This window comes from Coenobita brevimanus, chromosome 6 (genome assembly GCF_032717465.1).
Source record: "Coenobita brevimanus isolate Jiangsu-jjx chromosome 6, ASM3271746v2, whole genome shotgun sequence".
Classification (NCBI taxonomy): domain Eukaryota; kingdom Metazoa; phylum Arthropoda; class Malacostraca; order Decapoda; family Coenobitidae; genus Coenobita; species Coenobita brevimanus.
Genome location: NC_136959.1, coordinates 68,776,218 through 68,782,021, shown reverse-complemented (window position 1 = coordinate 68,782,021; position 5,804 = coordinate 68,776,218).

Here is a 5,804-nt window from a genome sequence, read left to right as displayed (position 1 = left end):
CCTCCTCCAACCACCCACCCACCAACTTAACTATCCTCCCACACCCACCCACCCACCAACTTAACTATCCTACACCCACCCACCCACCAACTTAACTATCCTCCCACACCCACCCACCCACCAACTTAACTGTCCTCCCACACCCACCCACCCACCAACTTAACTATCCTCCCACACCCACCCACCCACCAACTTAACTATCCTCCCACACCCACCCACCCACCAACTTAACTATCCTCCCACACCCACCCACCCACCAACTTAACTATCCTCCCACACCCACCCACCCACCAACTTAAGTATCCTTCCACACCCACCCATCCACCACCAACTCCTTCCACACCCTCCCACCCACCTACCAATTTAACTACTCTCCCACACCCACCCACCCACCAACTTAAGTATTCTCCCACACCCACCCACCCACCAACTTAAGTATCCTCCCACACCCACCCACCCACCAACTTAAGTATCCTCCCACACCCACCCACCCACCAACTTAAGTATCCTCCCACACCCACCCACCCACCCACCAACTTAAGTATCCTCCCACACCCACCCACCCACCAACTTAAGTATCCTCCCACACCCACCCACCCACCAACTTAAGTATCCTACCACACCCACCCACCCACCAACTTAAGTATCCTCCCACACCCACCCACCCACCAACTTAAGTATCCTCCCACACCCACCCACCCACCCACGAACTTTACCCTCCCACACTCACTACCCACCAACTTAACTATCCTCCCACACTCACTACCCACCACGAACTTAACTATCCTCCCACACCCACCCACCAACTACCCTCCCACCCACCACCAACTCCTTCCACACCCACCCACCCACCCACCAACTTAACTTCCTCCCACACCCACCCACCCACCAACTTAACTGTCCTCCCACACCCACCCACCCACCCACCAACTTAACTATCCTAAACCCACCCACCCACCAACTTAACAACTATCCTCCCACACCCACCCACCCACCAACTTAACTATCCTACACCCACCCACCCACCCACCAACTTAACTATCCTCCCACACCCACCCACCCATCAACTTAAGTATCCTCCCACACCCATCCACCCACCAACTTAACTACCCTCCCACACCCACCTACTCACTTTGCCCTCCCACACCCACCTACTCACTTTGCCCTCCCACACCCACCTACCCACTTACTTTGCCCTCCCACACCCACCTACCCACTTTGCCCTCCCACACCCACCTACCCACTTTGCCCTCCCACACCCACCACCACCCACTTTGCCCTCCCACACCCACCACCACCCACTTTGCCCTCCCACACCCACCACCACCCACTTTGCCCTCCCACACCCACCACCACCCACTTTGCCCTCCCACACCCACCACCACCCACTTTGCCCTCCCACACCCACCACCACCCACTTTGCCCTCCCACACCCACCACCACCACCCACTTTGCCCTCCCACACCCACCACCACCACCCACTTTGCCCTCCCACACCCACCACCACCACCCACTTTGCCCTCCCATTCCCACCACCACCCACTTTGCCCTCCCATTCCCACCACCACCCACTTTGCCCTCCCACACCCACCACCACTCACCAACTTTACACTCCCACACTCACCCACCCATCAACTTAAGTACCCTTTCACACCCACCTACCCACCAACTTAACTATCTACCCACACCTACCCACCAATTTAACTATCCTCCCACACCCACACACCCACCAACTTAAACTATCCTCCCACACCCACCCACCCACCCACCAACTTAACTATCCTCCCACAAACCAACTTAACTAACCCCCACACCCACTCACCAATTTAACTACCCTCCAACACCCACCCACCAACTTACCCACCCACCAACTTACCCACCCACCAACTTACCCACCCACCAACTTACCCACCCACCAACTTACCCACCAACTTAACTACCCTCCAGCACCCACTCACCCACCAATTTAAGTATCCTCCCACACCCATCAACCCACCACCAACTTAACTATCCTCCCACCCACGTACCAACTTAACTACCCTCCCACACCCACCAACTAAAGTACCCTCCCACACCCACCAACTAAAGTACCCTCCCACACCCACCCACCCACCAACTTTAAAGAACCCTCCCACACCCACCACCATCCACCAACTTAACTATCCTCCTACATCCAGCACCACCCACCAACTTAATCCTAACACATCCACCCACCCACCCAACAACTTAAGTATCTTCCCACACCCACCCATCCACCCACTAACTTAAGTATCCTACCCCACCCACCCACCAACTTAACTGTCCTCCCACACCAACCCACTCACCAACTTAACTGTCCTCCCACACCCACCCACCCACTAACTTAACTACCCTCCCACACCCACCACCACCCACCAACTTAACTACCCTCCCACACCCACCCACCCACCAACTTAAGTATCCTCCCACACCTACTCATCAATTTAAGTATCCCACACCCATCCACCCACCAACTTAAGTATCCTCCCACACCTACTCATCAATTTAAGTATCCCACACCCATCCACCCACCAACTTAATTACTCTCCCACACCCACCACCACCCACTAACTTAATTACTCTCCCACACCCACCCACCCACCAACTTAACTCTCCTTCCACACCCACCCACCAGCTTAACTCTCCTCTTACACCCACCCACCCACTTAAGTATCCTCCCACACACACACCAACTTAACTATCCTCCCACTCCCACCCACCCACCAACTTAACTATCCTCCCACACCCACCCACCCAACAACTTAACTATCCTCCCACACCCACCCACCCAACAACTTAAGTATCCTTCCACACCCACCCAGCCACCACCAACTCCTTCCACACCCTCCCACCCACCTACCAGTATTCTTCTCCCACACCCACCCAGCCACCAACTTAAGTATCCTTCCCACACCCCACCCACCTACCAACTTAACTACTCTCCCACACTCACCCACCCACCAACTTAACTATCCTCCCCCCCACACCCACCCACCAACTTAACTATCCTCCCACACCCACCCACCCACCAACTTAAGTATCCTTCCACACCCACCCACCCACCACCAACTCCTTCCACACCCTCCCACCCACCTACCAACTTAACTACTCTCCCACACCCACCCACCCACCAACTTAAGTATCCTCCCACACCCACCCACCCACCAACTTAAGTATCCTCCCACACCCACCCACCCACCAACTTAACTATCCTCCCACACCCACCCACCCACCAACTTAACTATCCTCCCACACCCACCCACCCACCAACTTGAGTATCCTCCACCCACCCACCCACCCACCCCTCCCACCAAATTAACTAACCTCCCACACCCTACTCACTAACATTGCCCTCCCACACCCACTTACTTTGCCCTCCCACACCCACTTACTTTGCCCTCCCACACCCACTTACCCACTTTGCCCTCCCACACCCACCTACCCACTAACTTTGCCCTCCCACACCCACCAACCCACAAAATTAGCCCTCCCACACCCACCCACCACCACTTTGCCCTCCCACACCCACCACCACCCACTTTGCCCTCCCCACACCCACTTACTTTGCCCTCCCACACCCACCTACCCACCCACTTACTTTGCCCTCCCACACCCACCACCTACCCACTTACTTTGCCCTCCCACACCCACCACCCACCCACTTACTTTGCCCTCCCACAACCACCACCCCCCACTTTGCCCTCCCACACCCACCACCCACCCACTTTGCCCTCCCACACCCACCCTAACCCTCTTACTTTGCCCTCCCACACCCACCACCACCCACTTTGCCCTCCCACACCCACCACCACCCACTTTGCCCTCCCACACCCACCACCACCCACTTTGCCCTCCCACACCCACCACCACCCACTTTGCCCTCCCACACCCACCACCACCCACTTTGCCCTCCCATTCCCACCACCACCCACTTACTTTGCCCTCCCACACCCACCACCACCCACTTACTTTGCCCTCCCACACCCACCACCACCCACTTTGCCCTCCCACACCTTTGCCCTCCCACACCCACCACCACCCACTTTGCCCTCCCACACCCACCACCACCCACTTTTTGCCCTCCCACACCCACCACCACCCACTACTTTGCCCTTTTTGCCCTCCCACACCCACCACCACTTTGCCCTCCACACCCACCACCACCCACTTTGCCCTCCACCCACCACCACCCACCTCCCACACCCACCACCACCTACTTTGCCCTCCCACACCCACCACCACCCACTTACTTTTGCATCCACACCCACCACCACCCACTTACTTTGCCCTCCCACACCCACCACCACCCACTTACTTTGCCCTCCCACACCCACCACCACCCACTTACTTTGCCCTCCCACACCCACCACCACCCACTTACTTTGCCCTCCCACACCCACCACCACCCACTTACTTTGCCCTCCCACACCCACCACCACCCACTTTGCCCTCCCATTCCCACCACCACCCACTTTGCCCTCCCATTCCCACCACCACCCACTTTGCCCTCCCACACCCACCACCACCCACTTTGCCCTCCCACACCCACCACCACCCACTTTGCCCTCCCACACCCACCACCACCCACTTTGCCCTCCCACACCCACCACCACCCACTTTGCCCTCCCATTCCCACCACCACCACCCACTTTGCCCTCCCACACCCACTCACCCATCAACTTTGCCCTTTCACACCCACCACCACTCACCAACTTAACACTACCCACACTCACCCACCAATTTAACTAGCCTCCCACACCCACCCACCAACTTAACTATCTACCCACACCTACCCACCAATTTAACTATCCTCCCACACCCACCCACCCACCAACTTAACTATCCTCCCACAAACCAACTTAACTAACCCCCCACACCCACTCACCAATTTAACTACCCTCCAACACCCACCCACCCACCCACCAACTTACCCACCCACCCACCAACTTACCCACCCACCAACTTACCCACCCACCAACTTACCCACCCACCAACTTAACTACCCTCCAACACCCACCCACCCACCAATTTAAGTATCCTCCCACACCCATCAACCCACCACCAACTTAACTATCCTCCCACACCCACCCACGTACCAACTTAACTACCCTCCCACACTCACCAACTAAAGTACCCTCCCACACCCACCCACCCACCCACCACCACCCACTTTGCCCTCCCACACCCACCACCACCACCCACTTTGCCCTCCCACACCCACCACCACCACCCACTTAACCCCCTCCCACATCCACCCACCCACCCACCAACTTTGCCCTCCCACACCCACCACCACCCACTTAAGTATCCTACCACACCCACCCACCCACTTAACTGCCCTCCCACACCCCCCACCACCCACTTTGCCCTCCCACACCCACCACCACCCACGTTGCCCTCCCACACCCCAAACCCCCCACATTGCCCTCCCACACCCACAACCACCCACGATGCCCACCCACACCCACCCACCCACCCACTTAAGTATCCTCCCACACCCACCACCAATTTAAGTATCCCACACCCATCCACCCACCAACTTAATTACCCTCCCACACCCACCACCACCCCCCAACTTTGCCCTCCCACACCCACCCACCCACCCACCAATTTAACTATCCTCCCACACCCACCACCACCCACTTTGCCCTCCCACACCCACCACCACCCACTTTGCCCACCCACACCCACCCACCCACCAACTTTGCCCTCCCACACCCACCCACCCACCAACTTAACCCTCCTTCCACACCCACCTATACCCACCAATAACTCTCCTCTCACAC